The sequence below is a fragment of the Oncorhynchus mykiss genome, chromosome 4, assembly GCF_057628025.1.
Source record: "Oncorhynchus mykiss isolate SJ-2025 chromosome 4, ASM5762802v1, whole genome shotgun sequence".
Classification (NCBI taxonomy): domain Eukaryota; kingdom Metazoa; phylum Chordata; class Actinopteri; order Salmoniformes; family Salmonidae; genus Oncorhynchus; species Oncorhynchus mykiss.
The window spans coordinates 88,280,001-88,300,471 of NC_143025.1; the positions used below are offsets into that span (position 1 = coordinate 88,280,001).

At 51.1% G+C, this 20,471-nt stretch overlaps 1 protein-coding gene across 1 annotated transcript in view; it reads left to right on the plus strand.

Annotated features, from left to right (window-relative positions):
* LOC110521105 (signal-induced proliferation-associated 1-like protein 1) overlaps positions 1–20,471 on the plus strand; it is a 156,323-nt gene that overhangs the window by 42,129 nt on the left and 93,723 nt on the right. The window contains 1 exon segment of the mRNA XM_090233232.1: positions 19,526–19,585. The gene's annotated coding sequence lies outside the window, so the exon portion shown is untranslated.

The following is a 20,471-nucleotide window of genomic DNA, read 5'->3' on the forward strand; positions in this document are numbered from 1 at the left end:
CCGTCAACTGGATGCTACAGGGGGAGGTGACGCCTGTGTGTCGCATGTTGGTTTGAATAAAATGAAACAGGAAAAGCAGTCCATCATTTACCATACGTACTGGGCTCTACTGGGTTTGTGTTTTCAGATGTTGGAACAATAAATGTGGTTTGGGAGGACTGTTTCTGGTGTATGTGTCTGCCTCTCTTGTCCCTCCATCCTTCTCTCTCCTCCCTCCTTCCCTCTTCTCTCCATCCCTCTCTCTCCTCCCTCCGTCCCTCCTTCCCTCTCTCTCCTCCCTCCGTCCCTCCTTCCCTCTTCTCCCCATCCCTCTCTCTCCTCCCTCCGTCCTTCCTTCCCTCTTCTCTCCATCCCTCTCTCTCCTCCCTCCGTCCCTCCTTCCCTCTTCTCTCCATTCCTCTCTCTCCTCCCTCCGTCCCTCCTTCCTGCTTCTCTCATCCCTCCGTCCCTCCTTCCCTCTTCTCTCCATTCCTCTCTCTCCTCCCTCCGTCCCTCCTTCCTGCTTCTCTCCATCCCTCTTCTCTCCATCCCTCCGTCCCTCCATCCTTCTCTTTCCTCCCTCCATCCTTCTCTTTCCTGCCCTCTTCTCTCCTCCCTCCGTCCCTCCTTCCCTCTTCTCTCCATCCCGCTGTCCCTCCATCCTTCTCTTTCCTCCCTCCATCCTTCTCTTTCCTCCCTCCTTCCCTCTTCCCTCCATCCCTCTCTCTCCTCCCTCCGTCCCTCCATCCCTCTCTCTCTTCTCCCTCCGTCCCTCCATCCCTCTTCTCTCCTCCCTCCTTCCCTCTTCTCTCCCTCCCTCTCCCCCTCTCTTCCCTTTCCATCCCTCTTTTCTCTCCCTCCCTCTCGCTCTCTCTCTGAGCCAGGTGTGTAGAGTGGCTGTGAGGGTACCTTCCTCAGGACCTAGTTTGCTGTTGTAGATCTTGGTGGGCCAGCTCTGAGTAGATATTGATCTAGAGGGAAGTTAAATAGGAAAGACTGGGAGATGTTGAGCAGCTGTTGTGTTGTTCCTGGGGCTTTTCAGCCTTCTAGTTGTCCCGCTGGGGGAACTTGTGAACTCAGTGACGATAACGTGACTGTCCTCTGGATCATCGGAATATATGAAATAATGTCCCTTTCCTCATAAAATAAAAACAAGACCGACGAGCCAAGTCTACCTCGCTCTCTCCCTCGCTCTCTCCCTCGCTCTCTCCCTCGCTCTCTCTCCCTCGCTCTCTCCCTCGCTCTCTCCCTCGCTCTCTCCCTCGCTCTCTCCCTCGCTCTCTCCCTCGCTCTCTCCCTCGCTCTCTCCCTCGCTCTCTCCCTCGCTCTCTCCCTCGCTCTCTCCCTCGCTCTCTCCCTCGCTCTCTCCCTCGCTCGCTCCCTCGCTCGCTCCCTCGCTCCCTCGCTCCCTCTCTCCCTCGCTCCCTCTCTCCCTCGCTCCCTCGCTCCCTCGCTCCCTCCCTCGCTCCCTCCCTCTCGCTCCCTCCCTCTCGCTCCCTCTCATTCTTGCTCTCTCTCGCTCCCTCTCTTTCTTGCTCTCTCTCGCTCTCTCTTTCTTGCTCTCTCGCTCCCTCTTTCTTGCTCTCTCTCTCGCTCCTGCTCTCTCTCTCCCGCTCTCTTTCTTGCTCTCTCTCTCGCTCCTGCTCTCTCTCTCGCTCTCTCTCGCTTCCTCTCTCCCTCTCTGCAGTGTTCCAGGCCTCAGGAGTTCCGTAGTGTCGTGCCAGTGGACTGATTTATCCTTGGTTGGCCCTGTCTCACTTTTAACACGCACTGTGATACAGTTCCCAGGCTCATAGCATAGCCAGCACAGACAGCAGGCCTGCTCATCTCCTCAGCCCAGGGGTGTGTTTGTGAACCTGGCTGAAGACATGACCTCAGTCTGCCTGCCATGGTTCTTTTCCTCTCTGTCTGATTTATGGAACAGTGTCTGTCTGTCACAGGGACTGCATCCCAAGTGGTGCCCTATTCCCTTCATAGTGTGTTACTTTTGAACAGAGCCATATTGGCCTCTGTCAAATGTAGTGCACTACATTCTGAATAGGGTGTCATTCAGGACAGAGCCAGTAATGACGACTACGCTGGCTCCACCACTTGGCCTTTTGGATGAACCTCTCCTCTACTTCAATGTGGAATGTGTTGTCAGTGCCTACCCAGGCCTGATACCTCACCCTGACCCCGTGCAAGGTCACTATTTCACTAGCCTTATAATGATGAACTCGTACCACAGCAGTATGAGAGAGGGCTGTCTGGTTGATGAACTCGTACCACAGCAGAATGAGAGAGGGCTGTCTGGTTGATGAACTCGTACCTCAGCAGTATGAGCGAGAGAGGGCTGTCTGGTTGATGAACTTGTACCACAGCAGTATGAGCGAGAGAGGGCTGTCTGGTTGATGAACTCGTACCACAGCAGTATGAGAGAGGGCTGTCTGGTTGAGGAACTCGTACCACAGAAGTATGAGCGAGAGAGGGCTGTCTGGTTGATCAACTCATACCACAGCAGTATGAGAGAGAGAGGGCTGTCTGGTTGATGAACTCGTACCACAGCAGTATGCGAGAGGGCTGATGAACACATACCATAAGTGTGAGAGAGAGGGGGCTGTCTGGTTGATGAACTCATACCACAGCAGTATGAGAGAGAAGGGGCTGTCTGGTTGATGAACTCATACCACAGCAGTATGAGAGAGAAGGGGCTGTCTGGTTGATGAACTCATACCACAGCAGTATGAGAGAGGGCTGTCTGGTTGATGAACTCGTATCGCAGCAGTATGAGAGCGAGAGAAGGCTGTCTGGTTGATGAACTCATACCACAGCAGTATGAGAGAGGGCTGTCAATAAGTGCATCGACGACATCGTCCCCACACTAACCATACGTACATATCCCAACCAGAAGCCATGGTTTACAGGCAACATCCGAGCTAAAGGCCAGAGCTGCCGCTTTCAAGGAGCGGGACTCTAACCCGGAAGCTGATAAGAAATCCTGCCCTCAGACGACCTATCAAACAGGCAAAGTGTCAATACAGGACTAAGATTGAATCCTACTACACCGGTGCTGACACCAATCAATTTGTGGAGACATCAAGGATGATCAATGGAAACCGGATGCACCAGAGCTCAATCTAGAGCCTCATAGTAAAGGGTCTGGATACTTTCACTACTGTTCAAAGTTTGGGGTCACTTAGAAATGGCCATGTTGGGCCTCCCGGGTGGCGCAGTGGTTTAGGGCGCCGTACTGCAGCACCAGCTGTGCCATCAGAGACTTTGGGTTCGCGCCCAGGCTCTGTCGTAACCGGCCGCGACCGGGAGGTCCGTGGGGCGACGCACAATTGGCCTAGCGTCGTCCAGGTTAGGGAGGGCTTGGCCGGTAGGGATGTCCTTGTCTCATCGTGCACCAGTGACTCCTGTGGTGGGCCGGGCGCAGTGCGTGCTAACCAAGGTTGCCAGGTGCACGGTGTTTCCTTCGACACATTGGTGCGGCTGGCTTCCGGGTTGGATGCGCGCTGTGTTAAGAAGCAGTGCGGCTTGGTTGGGTTGTGTATCGGAGGACGCATGACTTCGTCTCTCCCGAGCCCGTACGGGAGTTGTAGCGATGAGACAGCTGACATGTGGTGTTCTGCCCTGTCCTCTACTGGCCTCTTACATGTGGTGTTCTGCTCCTGTCCTCTACTGGCCTCTGACATGTGGCGTTCTGCCCTGTCCTTTACTGGCCTCTGACATGTGGTGTTCTGCCCTGTCCTTTACTGGCCTCTGACATGTGGTGTTCTGCCCTGTCTTCTACTGGCCTCTGACATGTGACATGTGGCTCCTGTCTTCTACTGGCTTCTGACATGTGGCGTTCTACTCCTGTCTTCTACTGGCCTCTGACATGTGGTGTTCTGCCCTGTCCTCTACTGGCCTCTGACATGTGGCGTCCTCTACTGGAGCGTTCTGCTCCTGTCCTCTACTGGAGCGTTCTGCTCCTGTCCTCTACTGGAGCGTTCTGCTCCTGTCCTCTACTGGAGCGTTCTGCTCCTGTCCTCTACTGGAGCGTTCTGCTCCTGTCCTCTACTGGAGCGTTCTGCTCCTGTCCTCTACTGGAGCGTTCTGCTCCTGTCCTCTACTGGAGCGTTCTGCTCCTGTCCTCTACTGGAGCGTTCTGCTCCTGTCCTCTACTGGAGCGTTCTGCTCCTGTCCTCTACTGGAGCGTTCTGCTCCTGTCCTCTACTGGAGCGTCATGCTCCTGTCCTCTACTGGAGCGTCATGCTCCTGTCCTCTACTGGCGCGTCATGCTCCTGTCCTCTACTGGAGCGTCCTGCTCCTGTCCTCTACTGGAGCGTCATGCTCCTGTCCTCTACTGGAGCGTCATGCTCCTGTCCTCTACTGGAGCGTCATGCTCCTGTCCTCTACTGGCGCGTCATGCTCCTGTCCTCTACTGGAGCGTCATGCTCCTGTCCTCTACTGGAGCGTCATGCTCCTGTCCTCTACTGGAGCGTCATGCTCCTGTCCTCTACTGGAGCGTCATGCTCCTGTCCTCTACTGGAGCGTCATGCTCCTGTCCTCTACTGGAGCGTCATGCTCCTGTCCTCTACTGGAGCGTCATGCTCCTGTCCTCTACTGGAGCGTCATGCTCCTGTCCTCTACTGGAGCGTCATGCTCCTGTCCTCTACTGGAGCGTCATGCTCCTGTCCTCTACTGGAGCGTCATGCTCCTGTCCTCTACTGGAGCGTTCTGCTCCTGTCCTCTACTGGAGCGTTCTGCTCCTGTCCTCTACTGGAGCGTCATGCTCCTGTCCTCTACTGGAGCGTCATGCTCCTGTCCTCTACTGGCGCGTCATGCTCCTGTTCTCTACTGGAGCGTTCTGCTCCTGTCCTCTACTGGAGCGTCATGCTCCTGTCCTCTACTGGAGCGTCATGCTCCTGTCCTCTACTGGAGCGTCATGCTCCTGTCCTCTACTGGAGCGTCATGCTCCTGTCCTCTACTGGAGCGTCATGCTCCTGTCCTCTACTGGAGCGTCATGCTCCTGTCCTCTACTGGAGCGTCATGCTCCTGTCCTCTACTGGAGCGTTCTGCTCCTGTCCTCTACTGGAGCGTTCTGCTCCTGTCCTCTACTGGAGCGTCATGCTCCTGTCCTCTACTGGAGCGTCATGCTCCTGTCCTCTACTGGCGCGTCATGCTCCTGTCCTCTACTGGAGCGTTCTGCTCCTGTCCTCTACTGGAGCGTCATGCTCCTGTCCTCTACTGGAGCGTCATGCTCCTGTCCTCTACTGGAGCGTTCTGCTCCTGTCCTCTACTGGAGCGTCATGCTCCTGTCCTCTACTGGAGCGTCATGCTCCTGTCCTCTACTGGAGCGTCATGCTCCTGTCCTCTACTGGAGCGTCATGCTCCTGTCCTCTACTGGAGCGTCATGCTCCTGTCCTCTACTGGAGCGTCATGCTCCTGTCCTCTACTGGAGCGTCATGCTCCTGTCCTCTACTGGAGCGTCATGCTCCTGTCCTCTACTGGAGCGTCATGCTCCTGTCCTCTACTGGAGCGTCATGCTCCTGTCCTCTACTGGAGCGTCATGCTCCTGTCCTCTACTGGAGCGTCATGCTCCTGTCCTCTACTGGAGCGTCATGCTCCTGTCCTCTACTGGAGCGTCATGCTCCTGTCCTCTACTGGAGCGTCATGCTCCTGTCCTCTACTGGAGCGTCATGCTCCTGTCCTCTACTGGAGCGTCATGCTCCTGTCCTCTACTGGAGCGTCATGCTCCTGTCCTCTACTGGAGCGTTCTGCTCCTGTCCTCTACTGGAGCGTCATGCTCCTGTCCTCTACTGGAGCGTCATGCTCCTGTCCTCTACTGGAGCGTCATGCTCCTGTCCTCTACTGTAGCGTTCGGCTCCTGTCCTCTACTGGAGCGTTCGGCTCCTGTCCTCTACTGGAGCGTCATGCTCCTGTCCTCTACTGGAGCGTCATGCTCCTGTCCTCTACTGGAGCGTCATGCTCCTGTCCTCTACTGGAGCGTCATGCTCCTGTCCTCTACTGGAGCGTCATGCTCCTGTCCTCTACTGGAGCGTCATGCTCCTGTCCTCTACTGGAGCGTTCTGCTCCTGTCCTCTACTGGAGCGTTCTGCTCCTGTCCTCTACTGGAGCGTCATGCTCCTGTCCTCTACTGGAGCGTCATGCTCCTGTCCTCTACTGGAGCGTCATGCTCCTGTCCTCTACTGGAGCGTTCTGCTCCTGTCCTCTACTGGCGCGTCATGCTCCTGTCCTCTACTGGAGCGTTCTGCTCCTGTCCTCTACTGGAGCGTTCTGCTCCTGTCCTCTACTGGAGCGTCATGCTCCTGTCCTCTACTGGAGCGTCATGCTCCTGTCCTCTACTGGAGCGTTCTGCTCCTGTCCTCTACTGGAGCGTCATGCTCCTGTCCTCTACTGGAGCGTTCTGCTCCTGTCCTCTACTGGAGCGTTCTGCTCCTGTCCTCTACTGGAGCATCATGCTCCTGTCCTCTACTGGAGCGTCATGCTCCTGTCCTCTACTGGAGCGTTCTGCTCCTGTCCTCTACTGGAGCGTCATGCTCCTGTCCTCTACTGGAGCGTCATGCTCCTGTCCTCTACTGGAGCGTCATGCTCCTGTCCTCTACTGGAGCGTTCTGCTCCTGTCCTCTACTGGAGCGTCATGCTCCTGTCCTCTACTGGAGCGTCATGCTCCTGTCCTCTACTGGAGCGTCATGCTCCTGTCCTCTACTGGAGCGTCATGCTCCTGTCCTCTACTGGAGCGTCATGCTCCTGTCCTCTACTGGAGCGTCATGCTCCTGTCCTCTACTGGAGCGTCATGCTCCTGTCCTCTACTGGAGCGTCATGCTCCTGTCCTCTACTGGAGCGTCATGCTCCTGTCCTCTACTGGAGCGTCATGCTCCTGTCCTCTACTGGAGCGTCATGCTCCTGTCCTCTACTGGAGCGTCATGCTCCTGTCCTCTACTGGAGCGTCATGCTCCTGTCCTCTACTGGCGCGTCATGCTCCTGTCCTCTACTGGAGCGTTCTGCTCCTGTCCTCTACTGGAGCGTTCTGCTCCTGTCCTCTACTGGAGCGTCATGCTCCTGTCCTCTACTGGAGCGTCATGCTCCTGTCCTCTACTGGCGCGTCATGCTCCTGTCCTCTACTGGAGCGTTCGGCTCCTGTCCTCTACTGGAGCGTCATGCTCCTGTCCTCTACTGGAGCGTCATGCTCCTGTCCTCTACTGGAGCGTCATGCTCCTGTCCTCTACTGGAGTGTCATGCTCCTGTCCTCTACTGGAGCGTCATGCTCCTGTCCTCTACTGGAGCGTTCTGCTCCTGTCCTCTACTGGAGCGTTCTGCTCCTGTCCTCTACTGGAGCGTCATGCTCCTGTCCTCTACTGGAGCGTCATGCTCCTGTCCTCTACTGGAGCGTCATGCTCCTGTCCTCTACTGGAGCGTCATGCTCCTGTCCTCTACTGGAGCGTCATGCTCCTGTCCTCTACTGGAGCGTCATGCTCCTGTCCTCTACTGGAGCGTCATGCTCCTGTCCTCTACTGGAGCGTCATGCTCCTGTCCTCTACTGGAGCGTCATGCTCCTGTCCTCTACTGGAGCGTCATGCTCCTGTCCTCTACTGGAGCGTTCTGCTCCTGTCCTCTACTGGAGCGTCATGCTCCTGTCCTCTACTGGAGCGTCATGCTCCTGTCCTCTACTGGAGCGTCATGCTCCTGTCCTCTACTGGAGCGTCATGCTCCTGTCCTCTACTGGAGCGTCATGCTCCTGTCCTCTACTGGAGCGTCATGCTCCTGTCCTCTACTGGAGCGTCATGCTCCTGTCCTCTACTGGAGCGTCATGCTCCTGTCCTCTACTGGAGCGTCATGCTCCTGTCCTCTACTGGAGCGTCATGCTCCTGTCCTCTACTGGAGCGTCATGCTCCTGTCCTCTACTGGAGCGTCATGCTCCTGTCCTCTACTGGAGCGTCATGCTCCTGTCCTCTACTGGAGCGTCATGCTCCTGTCCTCTACTGGAGCGTCATGCTCCTGTCCTCTACTGGAGCGTTCTGCTCCTGTCCTCTACTGGAGCGTTCTGCTCCTGTCCTCTACTGGAGCGTTCTGCTCCTGTCCTCTACTGGAGCGTCATGCTCCTGTCCTCTACTGGAGCGTTCTGCTCCTGTCCTCTACTGGAGCGTCATGCTCCTGTCCTCTACTGGAGCGTCATGCTCCTGTCCTCTACTGGAGCGTCATGCTCCTGTCCTCTACTGGAGCGTCATGCTCCTGTCCTCTACTGGAGCGTCATGCTCCTGTCCTCTACTGGAGCGTCATGCTCCTGTCCTCTACTGGAGCGTCATGCTCCTGTCCTCTACTGGAGCGTTCTGCTCCTGTCCTCTACTGGAGCGTTCTGCTCCTGTCCTCTACTGGAGCGTCATGCTCCTGTCCTCTACTGGAGCGTCATGCTCCTGTCCTCTCAAATCAAATCAAATCAAATTTTATTTGTCACACATACACATGGTTAGCAGATGTTAATGCGAGTGTAGCGAAATGCTTGTGCTTCTAGTTCCTGACAATGCAGTAATAACCAACGAGTAATCTAACCTAACAATTCCAAAACTACTGTCTTGTACACAGTGTACTGTTCAGCTGTTCAGCTCAGTGTTTGTGTGCTTTTCTGTATTGTTGTCCTTTCTTCTCATCATACAAGACAGATGTTGCCTATTTTTACATTCCGTTGAAAGAAATGTATTGATTTTACACTGAGCAGAATCTGAATGCGGTCCTGAACAGTCTCGGCATTTCTTACAGCGTCTGATGAAAGGAGGCGGTGAGGAGGTGGTTGAATTTGTGAAAGCATGCAGACGGTAGGAGAGGGGGAAGGCGGCAGACAGAACAGAAGAGGTGACGTAGTAGAAGTATTTAGAAGGTGTTAATGACTCTCCTCAGTTTCAGGAGTTCCTCACACAAAGGGGAATATGGTAGGATGCTCTCATTCTCATTTCTATTTAATGGCTTCTGTTTGCAGAGTTCCCTCGTGTGTGTGTGTGTGTGTGTGTGTGTGTGTGTGTGTGTGTGTGTGTGTGTGTGTGCGCGCGCGCTCTGAGATGAGTCGTCTAACATCCTGGTAATAACTTGACACAATGATTCATCCAGTAGATAGATTTTGGGGATGGTTCTAGTCGTCTCTTTCAGCCCACGAACAGAAGAACGGCGGTGATAATTAGTGTGTGAGCGGCTATAGAAAGAGGCCTCCAACAGAGGACCTATGATTAGACCAGAAGACGATAAAGGGTCTCATTGTGGAGGGGTATTTCCTGTCTCTCACACAGAGACGAGAGACTTTATTCCTCGTATGTACAGGATACACATAGTAAAATACAGGAAGGCACAATTTTATAGTCCAATATTTACACATGTTTTGGGGAAGGGGGGGTATTTAGGAATTTTGACTTCGATACCAAAACGACACCACGGCACCAAATTCCCAGAATGCCACTGATCAGGGGCGCCATGTGTTCTGTTCACTGGATCCAGACAGATCAACTCAGCTACTGCTCTGTTCACTGGATCCAGACAGATCCACTCAGCTACTGCTCTGTTCACTGGATCCAGACAGATCAACTCAGCTACTGTTCTGTTCACTGGATCCAGACAGATCAGGGGCGCCATGTGTTCTGTTCACTGGATCCAGACAGATCAACTCAGCTACTGCTCTGTTCACTGGATCCAGACAGATCCACTCAGCTACTGCTCTGTTCACTGGATCCAGACAGATCAACTCAGCTACTGCTCTGTTCACTGGATCCAGACAGATCCACTCAGCTACTGCTCTGTTCACTGGATCCAGACAGATCCACTCAGCTACTGCTGTTCACTGGATCCAGACAGATCCACTCAGCTACTGCTCTGTTCACTGGATCCAGACAGATCAACTCAGCTACTGCTCTGTTCACTGGATCCAGACAGATCAACTCAGCTACTGCTCTGTTCACTGGATCCAGACAGATCAACTCAGCTACTGCTCTGTTCACTGGATCCAGACAGATCCACTCAGCTACTGCTCTGTTCACTGGATCCAGACAGATCCACTCAGCTACTGCTCTGTTCACTGGATCCAGACAGATCCACTCAGCTACTGCTCTGTTCACTGGATCCAGACAGATCCACTCAGCTACTGCTCTGTTCACTGGATCCAGACAGATCCACTCAGCTACTGCTCTGTTCACTGGATCCAGACAGATCCACTCATTTACTGCTCTGTTCACTGGATCCAGACAGATCAACTCAGCTACTGCTCTGTTCACTGGATCCAGACAGATCAACAGACAGATCAACTCAGCTACTGCTCTGTTCACTGGATCCAAACAGATCAACAGACAGATCAACTCAGCTACTGCTCTGTTCACTTGATCCAGACAGATCAACAGACAGATCAACTCAGCTACTGCTCTGTTCACTGGATCCAGACAGATCAACTCAGCTACTGCTTTGTTCACTGGATCCAGACAGATCCACTCAGCTACTGCTCTGTTCACTGGATCCAGACAGATCCACTCAGCTACTGCTCTGTTCACTGGATCCAGACAGATCCACTCAGCTACTGCTCTGTTCACTGGATCCAGACAGATCCACTCAGCTACTGCTCTGTTCACTGGATCCAGACAGATCAACTCAGCTACTGCTCTGTTCACTGGATCCAGACAGATCAACTCAGCTACTGCTCTGTTCACTGGATCCAGACAGATCCACTCAGCTACTGCTCTGTTCACTGGATCCAGACAGATCAACTCAGCTACTGCTATGTTCACTGGATCCAGACAGATCCACTCAGCTACTGCTATGTTCACTGGATCCAGACAGATCAACTCAGCTACTGCTCTGTTCACTGGATCCAGACAGATCAACTCAGCTACTGCTCTGTTCAATCGTCGGCCATCTTTTGAGTTCAATAACATTTACATTTGTCTTCAACATTTTTTGAGACAGCCGTGTATGGGTTAATGAATCCATCATACAATGAATTTGACATTTTATTTTTATTTTTATCAATCTAACTAATTAGCTATTATTTATTTGAATGGTCCTTCTCTATTGATAAACCAGGCCTATTCACAATACAGATGAGTACATATTTAATAGGAGCTTGTGCGTGCAGTCTGGTATTTAGTACTTTATTATTTTTTGGTTACAGTGAGAAGCTTCCTCTTGAGTGGGCAGCTTGATGAAAACCAAGAAAGTAGACCTCTGTGTACATCACATACACTGTCAAGCATTTCACACATTATTTAGAGACTGACTGTTAGCACTTGGTGGTCGACAGCAGCAGAGGCTTTAGATCAGGCAGGTGAACCTGCAGCCACAGTACTTCAGTAACATAACATGAGTTCTCTAATTATCACTGTCTCTCTGTCTGTCTGTCGCTCTGTCGCTCTGTCTGACAACTCTTGGGCAGGCCAGGCTGAAGCAGACTGTGAGAGCAGACCAGCAGCTGTAGAACTAACCGTGTGGATTTCTCCTTCCTGTCAGGCTGCAGCAGGACTATGGCTTTAACAGGGCTCTCTCTCTCCTATCTTCCTCCTCACTCTCATGTTTCTTCCCTTCCCTCATCCCCATCAGTCTGCTCCTTCCTCCCTCTCTCAGGGTGATCTGTCTGCTCCTTCCTCCCTCTCTCAGGGTGATCTGTCTGCTCCTTCCTCCCTCTCTCAGGGTGATCTGTCTGCTCCTTCCTCCCTCTCTCAGGGTGATCTGTCTGCTCCTTCCTCCCTCTCTCAGGGTGATCTGTCTCCTGTGTCTGACATACGTGGCTCTACTGCCTGGTGGTGCTCTGACCCTAAACATTCCCCTATTACAACACATTCATGTGTTAGTGTCACCTAAGACTGATCTGTGTACATCTCTCATGGTGGGGCTCCCAATCATTAACCAGTAAAGTTGAGCGAGGGGGATTGAGCATGACTATGATAGACGGAATCCCGTTTGAGAGAGTGACCCTGTCCTGAAGTAACCCTCTATCCCCTACCCTGTCCTTAAGCATCCCTCTAGTCTCTACTCTGTCCCGAAGCAACCCTCTAGTCTCTACCCTGTCCTGAAGCAACCCTCTAGTCTCTACCCTGTCCTGAAGCAACCCTCTATCCCCTACCCTGTCCTGAAGCAACCCTCTTCTATCCCCCACCCTGTCCTGAAGCAACCCTCTAGTCTCTACCCTGTCCTGAAGCAACCCTCTAGTCTCTAATCTGTCCTGAAGCAACCCTCTAGTCTCTACCCTGTTCTGAAGCAACCCTCTAGTCTCTACCCTGTCCTGAAGCAACCCTCTTCTCCCTACTCTGTCCTGAAGCAACCCTCTAGTCTCTACCCTGTCCTGAAGCAACCCTCTAGTCTCTACTCTTCCCGCCATTGAGATAAGGAGTTGATTCAGTTCCTGGTGATAGAAGCTCACTTTACTCCAGGTAACTGAGCTATTTGGTAGAGGGTAGGAGGGTGAGAGAGTGGTTGGTGCAACAGGGGGACATTAGCAAGAGGTTCAGCTATAGTGTAGGCTGTTGGTTGGTGACCAGAATGTGTGCTTTGTGGGAGGCCTGGTGTGTGTGTGTGTGTGTGTGTGTGTGTGTGTGTGTGTGTGTGTGTGTGTGTGCGCGATCCTGTACTTTTTTTTTTTTTTAGGGGTGGAGGCTGGGTTTCAGTTTTAAAGAAGTGTGTGTGTGCAGCTATGTGTGGTAGTGATATGACAAATGGAGAATTTTGCTCAATGTTTAAAACTGCCATTTTTTTTCCCCTCTCGGTTTTCTATTAAAACTAGAAGATATATATTTTTAAATAGATTCCATGTCAATTTACAAGGCAGAATAATGGTCTCATTACTTATGTATGACGCTAGAGCCGGGCATTGAAGTTATATGTATCGCAACCCTTTACAGACACAATGCAGCTACGCTAACGGGTCGATAGCAACAATTAATACCCTTTACAGACACAATGCAGCTACGCTAACGGGTCGATAGCGACAATTAATACCCTTTCAGACAAAATGCAGCTACGCTTACGGGTCGATAGCAACAATTAATACCCTTTACAGACACAATGCAGCTACGCTAACGGGTCGATAGCAACAATTAATACCCTTTACAGACACAATGCAGCTACGCTTACGGGTCGATAGGAACAATTAATACCCTTTACAGACACAATGCAGCTACGCTAACGGGTCGATAGCAACAATTAATACCCTTTACAGACACAATGCAGCTACGCTAACGGGTCGATAGCAACAATTAATACCCTTTACAGACACAATGCAGCTACGCTAACGGGTCGATAGCAACAATTAATACCCTTTACAGACACAATGCAGCTACGCTAACGGGTCGATAGCAACAATTAATACCCTTTACAGACACAATGCAGCTACGCTAACGGGTCGATAGCAACAATTAATACGCTTTACAGACACAATGCAGCTACGCTAACGGGTCAATAGCAACAATTAATACCCTTTACAGACACAATGCAGCTACGCTAACGGGTCGATAGCAACAATTAATACCCTTTACAGACACAATGCAGCTACGCTAACGGGTCGATAGCAACAATTAATACCCTTTACAGACACAATGCAGCTACGCTAACGGGTCGATAGCAACAATTAATACCCTTTACAGACACAATGCAGCTACGCTAACGGGTCGATAGCAACAATTAATACCCTTTCAGACACAATGCAGCTACGCTAACGGGTCGATAGCAACAATTAATACCCTTTCAGACACAATGCAGCTACGCTAACGGGTCGATAGCAACAATTAATACCCTTTCAGACACAATGCAGCTACGCTAACGGGTCGATAGCAACAATTAATACCCTTTACAGACACAATGCAGCTACGCTAACGGGTCGATAGCAACAATTAATACCCTTTACAGACACAATGCAGCTACGCTAACGGGTCAATAGCGACAATTAATACCCTTTCAGACACAATGCAGCTACGCTAACGGGTCGATAGCGACAATTAATACCCCTTCAGACACAATACAGCTACGCTAACGGGTCGATAGCAACAATTAATACCCTTTCAGACACAATGCAGCTACGCTAACGGGTCGATAGCAACAATTAATACCCTTTACAGACACAATGCAGCTACGCTAACGGGTCGATAGCAACAATTAATACCCTTTACAGACACAATGCAGCTACGCTAACGGGTCGATAGCAACAATTAATACCCTTTACAGACACAATGCAGCTACGCTAACGGGTCGATAGCAACAATTAATACCCTTTACAGACACAATGCAGCTACGCTAACGGGTCGATAGCGACAATTAATACCCCTTCAGACACTAAAACAAACCGCCTGTTTTCAGACAGTAGAATTCTGCTCCGGAATAGAATGTTCAGCGTTGTTTCCCTGACAACGATAAATGTTGCTGATTGGTGTGTTGTTGTTGGTGTTTATGGTAGCTAGATGTGTTTTTATTTTTAATAAATGTCTTGGTAAATCATTGTATTTAACAAACTTTAAACTCCTTTTGTTTTTAAAATGTATCTTTATTTTTAAAGGAAGGAATGGTCTGTGTGCAGGAGGCAAGCAGCAGGTCAATATTATTTGATTGACAGTTCTGGTTGCCTAGTGATGGATTTAAGTTTGGCTTCAGAAGAGGTATTTCTTTACAGGCAAGTTAAATGTCTGTTCATATCACGAGAAGTTTTTTTTGTCGACAGACTGACGCGAAGTCACCGGTGCCGTGATAGGCTAGGATATTCTACGTTCGACAGACTGAAGACTTAACACACACTTACATTGTTAGGGAAGAGTCCCGGCAGGCCTGGGAGAGAGGAAGGCAGAAGCGTGTTCATGTCTTGGTAATCTGCATCTCACAGTGTCTTGTCATGCTTTACAATTTCACCAAATAGCCTCAAGTTCTCCTCTTCTTCTCTGGTTTTATTTGAGTTACACAACTTCCCCAGGCCTTTAAACACAGAAAATAATGTATTTTGTGCTAACTGAACTGTAATTTTAATTAAGTGTGGGGGGGGGGGGGACAACAACAAAACATTTTTTCGGTTTGGGATTTTTCTTACCGTTAAGGATCCCAACTTCATGTAAATATTTTGACGTTGTTCTCTACACTGCTAGTGTGTTCACCAAGTCCCACCCTCCTGTATCACACAGAGCAGCAGAGACACGAGACAAGCACTCGGATAGGTCTGTTGGTGTTAAGGGAGAGGATCTGACTGGTTAAGGGAGAGGATCTGACTGGTTAAGGGAGAGGATCTGACTGGTTACGGTAGGGGATCTGACTGGTTACGGTAGGGGATCTGACTGGTTAAGGTAGGGGATCTGACTGGTTAAGGTAGGGAATCTGACTGGTTAAGGTAGGGAATCTGACTGGTTAAGGTAGGGGATCTGACTGGTTAAGGTAGGGGATCTGACTGGTTAAGGTAGGGGATCTGACTGGTTAAGGTAGGGGATCTGACTGGTTAAGGTAGGGGATCTGACTGGTTAAGGTAGAGGATCTGACTGGTTAAGGTAGGGGATCTGACTGGTTAAGGTAGGGGATCTGACTGGTTAAGGTAGGGGATCTGACTGGTTAAGGTAGGGGATCTGACTGGTTAAGGTAGAGGATCTGACTGGTTAAGGTAGAGGATCTGGCTGGTTAAGGTAGAGGATCTGACTGGTTAAGGTAGAGGATCTGACTGGTTAAGGTAGAGGATCTGACTGGTTAAGGTAGAGGATCTGACTGGTTAAGGTAGGGGATCTGACTGGTTACGGTAGGGGATCTGACTGGTTAAGGTAGAGGATCTGACTGGTTAAGGTAGAGGAAGGACAGATAAACCCCTCCTCCGATCTCTAGATCCTAGTGGAGAAATATCTCTGTGTTAACTAACCGCAGCCTGGCAGGCTGGACCCATCGTCCTTTACTAACGTGGAGAGTCGTCTTCCAGGGTTTGGTTTGGGGACAACCCAACATTCCAGCTGCTGTCCCATGGTATTTCATCCTCATCATCATCATGCTCTGAATGACCAGGTGTGTGTTGGTATGCTTCAGCGTCAGACAGGCAGTCTGTTGCTGCCCCAGCACACCACAGGAAACACACACTCACATTGTAGAGGAAATTGGTGTGTGATAACATCTGCTAGTGTCCTGTTACAGTGTGTGTGATGGTGGCTGCCAGTGTCATGTTGGTGTGTGTGATGGTGGTTGCCAGTGTCCTGTTACAGTGTGTGTGATGGTGTTTGCCAGTGTCCTGTTACAGTGTGTGTGATGGTGGCTGCCAGTGTCCTGGTGGCTGCCAGTGTCCTGTTACAGTATGTGTTCTGGTTGCTGCCAGTGTCCCGTTAGTGTGTGTGATGGGGGCTGCCAGTGTCCTGTTACAGTGTGTGTGATGGTGGTTGCCAGTGTCCTGTTACAGTATGTGTCCTGGTTGCTGCCAGTGTCCTGTTACATTGTGTGTGATGGGGGCTGCCAGTGTCCTGTTACAGTGTGTGTGATGGGCGCTGCCAGTGTCCTGGTGGTTGCCAGTGTCCTGTTACAGTGTGTGTGATGGTGGCTGCCAGTGTCCTGTTACAGTGTGTGTGATGGCGGCTGCCAGTGTCCTGGTGGCTGCCAGTGTCCTGTTACAGTGTGTGTGATGGTGGCTGCCAGTGTCCTGTTACAGTGTGTGTGATGGCGGCTGCCAGTGTCCTGGTGGTTGCCAGTGTCCTGTTACAGTGTGTGTGATGGTGGCTGCCAGTGTCCTGTTACAGTATGTGTCCTAGTGGCTGCCAGTGTCCTGAAACGATGAATGAATGAATGAAACGAAAACAAAATATTCACACAATGCAAACCGAACTCTCCAGATTTTCTTTAGACAGTTAAAACTTAATTAACCATCATATTCTCATATACAGTGCCTTGCGAAAGTATTCGGCCCCCTTGAACTTTGCGACCTTTTGCCACATTTCAGGCTTCAAACATAAAGATATAAAACTGTATTTTTTTGTGAAGAATCAACAACAAGTGGGACACAATCATGAAGTGGAACGACATTTATTGGATATTTCAAACTTTTTTAACAAATCAAAAACTGAAAAATTGGGCGTGCAAAATTAAGTTCAAGTTCACTAACAGTTAGGAGAGTTGTGTAGTCCATTGCAGCCTAACTTGTATTAAGACCTCTCTCCGATTTTTAAAACAATCCCCATCCCAGCATCCCCTGCTGTGTGGATCTGTAGCTGTTAGAGCCTCTCCAGATGTGTGTGTAGGAGGCAGAACATATCTGTTTCCACAGCTGAATGGATCCTCTTGGAAAACCCTGTCGGGGAGGGAGAAGGGGAGGGAGAAGGGGAGGGAGAGAGCGGGTTGGAGGGGAGGGAGAGAGCGGGGAGGGAGAGAGCGGGGAGGGAGAAGGGGAGGGAGAGAGCGGGGAGGGAGAGAGCGGGGAGGGAGAGAGCGGGGAGGGAGAGAGCGGGGAGGGAGAGAGCGGGGAGGGAGAGAGCGGGGAGGGAGAGAGCGGGGAGGGAGAAGGGGAGGGAGAGAGCGGGGAGGGAGAGAGCGGGGAGGGAGAGAGCGGGGAGGGAGAGAGCGGGGAGGGAGAGAGCGGAGAGGGGGGAGGGAGAAGGGGAGGGAGAGAGCGGGAGGGAGAAGGGGAGGGAGAGAGCGGGAGGGAGAAGGGGAGGGAGAGAGCGGGAGGGAGAAGGGGAGGGAGAGAGCGGGAGGGAGAAGGGGAGGGAGAAGGGGAGGGAGAGAGCGGGTTGGAGGGGAGGGAGAGAGCGGGTTGGAGGGGAGGGAGAGAGCGGGTTGGAGGGGAGGGAGAGAGCGGGTTGGAGGGGAGGGAGAAGGGGAGGGAGAGAGCGGGGAGGGAGAAGGGGAGGGAGAGAGCGGGAGGGAGAAGGGGAGGGAGAGAGCGGGTTGGAGGGGAGGGAGAGAGCGGGTTGAAGGGGAGGGAGAGAGCGGGTTGAAGGGGAGGGAGAGAGCGGGTTGGAGGGGAGGGAGAGAGCGGGTTGGAGGGGAGGGAGAGAGCGGGTTGGAGGGGAGGGAGAAGGGGAGGGAGAAGGGGAGGGAGAGAGCGGGGAGGGAGAGAGCGGGGAGGGAGAGAGCAGGGAGAGAGCGGGGAGGGAGAAGGGGAGGGAGAGAGCGGGGAGGGAGAAGGGGAGGGAGAGAGCGGGGAGGGAGAAGGGGAGGGAGAGAGCGGGGAGGGAGAAGGGGAGGGAGAGAGCGGGAGGGAGAAGGGGAGGGAGAGAGCGGGTTGGAGGGGAGGGAGAGAGCGGGTTGGAGGGGAGGGAGAGAGCGGGTTGGAGGGGAGGGAGAGAGCGGGTTGGAGGGGAGGGAGAGAGCGGGTTGAAGGGGAGGGAGAGAGCGGGTTGGAGGGGAGGGAGAGAGCGGGTTGGAGGGAGGAGGGGAGGGAGAGAGCGGGTTGGAGGGGAGGGAGAAGGGGAGGGTGAGAGCGGGTTGGAGGGGGGTCTGGATGTTTAAAGACTGATACAGATGCCTGGGTACACAGGGGAGATACCAGGGTTGTTTTAATACCACCCGTAGTAGGGATACACATTTTGGTACATTTTCCTGCTGACTAACCAACCCTCATTAACTGGTTCACAACCGGTTCGATGTATTTATTTTTCCTCTCCCTCCCAAACAGTAGAATGACGTGACCAACAGAAAATACTATGTGCACATATACACGGAACGGAAATGTTTCATTATTAAGAGCTTAGAGAAACATGCAACAGTAGGAAGCCTGTCGTCTTACAGACAAAAGACTATTATAGTCTGTTATTGAACAACTCCTGTGAGGAAGCGGCTCAGAAAACGTCATTCACAGGAAAACACTGCTCTAAACAGAATACGTAATGCAAGTATGAATTTCTCTGAAGAGAAACATAGAAAGTGGGGGGGGGATCTAATGGCAACAACCACTGTAGTAGGACGGGTTGCTGATATGACTAGGATCTCCATTCCCCACTTCTCCCTCTCACCCTTCTCTCTCTCCCGCCCCCTCTTTCACTCCTGAGGGACTCTTTCTCTAGGCTGTATTGGTTACTTGAGTAACCCCCCCCCCCCCAGTCCCCCCCTCTGGGTTTTCAAGCAGTGTTGTTATTTTGGGATGTGCTATTTTGCTACATTTATCTCATTTTAGTTCTGCTCTGTCCGCCAAGTTGACTCTCACACGGTGTCTCTATGTCAGAACTTGTCGTGTGTCTCTGCTGTTGGGTGGAACTTCAGACCCACTAGGTGATGTAATGCTAGCCTGTGCTCAGTCCCAAATGACACATTTTTCACTATATAGTGCAATACCCATAGGACTCTGGTCAAAAGTAACACACCATTAGGGAAACTCTCCGGTCCCAGATTTGTTTTTAATGCTGTGTAGACAGTCCCTATGGTCGTTGAAATGCCAAAACATGGCTGTAGGAGTTGGCAAGAGAGCAAAAAACAGATCTGGGACCAGGCTAGATATGATTCATGGATGTTTTGGGTTGGTTTGGACGAATGGATGGCATGTTTTCGATTTGGTTGGATGCATGTCCAGAATGCTGAAGAGAAAAGATTGCTGTGACGTTCTCCCATAACGACATATTGTTTTAGTTCCTGTTTCGATCCTGAAATGTCCCTCTTTTTCCTCCAGATCATCCTGAGAGACGGACACACACAGGGCAGGAGAATGTACCAGACACTGACGCCTCTTGTAAGTAGGCTTCAAAGTTCCTTTAAAGGTTTTAGCCAACGTTTCTGACGTTGCTTTGTATGACTGACTGTTAACCTCTTTGGTCTAGGGGGCAGTATTTTCACATCTGGATGAGAAGCGTGCCCAAAGTAAACTGCCTGTTACTCAGGCCCAGAAGCTAGGATATGCATATAGATTTGGATAGAAAACACTCTAAAGTTTCTAAAACTGTTAAAACATGTCTGTGTGTATAACAGAACTGATATGGCAGGCGAAACCCCGAGGACAAACCATCCAGAAAAAACTAAAATGTTTTTAATGCTTTTGTTTTTGCTGGGCGCTGCTCTCAGATAATCGCATGGTGTGCTTTCGCCGTAAAGCCTTTTTGAAATCTGACACAGTGGCTGGATTATCAAGAAATTAAGTTTCTAACTGATGTATGACACTTGTATTTTCATGAATGTTAAATATGACTATTTCTGTCATTTGAATTTCGCGCTTTGCATTTTCACCGTAAGTTGTCGAGATGGGACGCACGGATCCGCAAGAAGTTAAAGGGATTGTTTATGACTGAGGGTTAAAGGGATTGTTTATGACTGAGGGTTAAAGGGATTGTTTATGACTGACGGTTAAAGGGATTGTTTATGACTGACGGTTAAAGGGATTGTTTATGACTGACGGTTAAAGGGATTGTTTATGACTGACGGTTAAAGGGATTGTTTATGACTGACGGTTAAAGGGATTGTTTATGACTGACGGTTAAAGGGATTATTTATGACTGACGGTTAATTAAAGGGATTGTTTATGACTGACGGTTAAAGGGATTGTATTGTTTATGACTGACGGTTAAAGGGATTGTATTGTTTATGACTGACGGTTAAAGGGATTGTATTGTTTATGACTGACA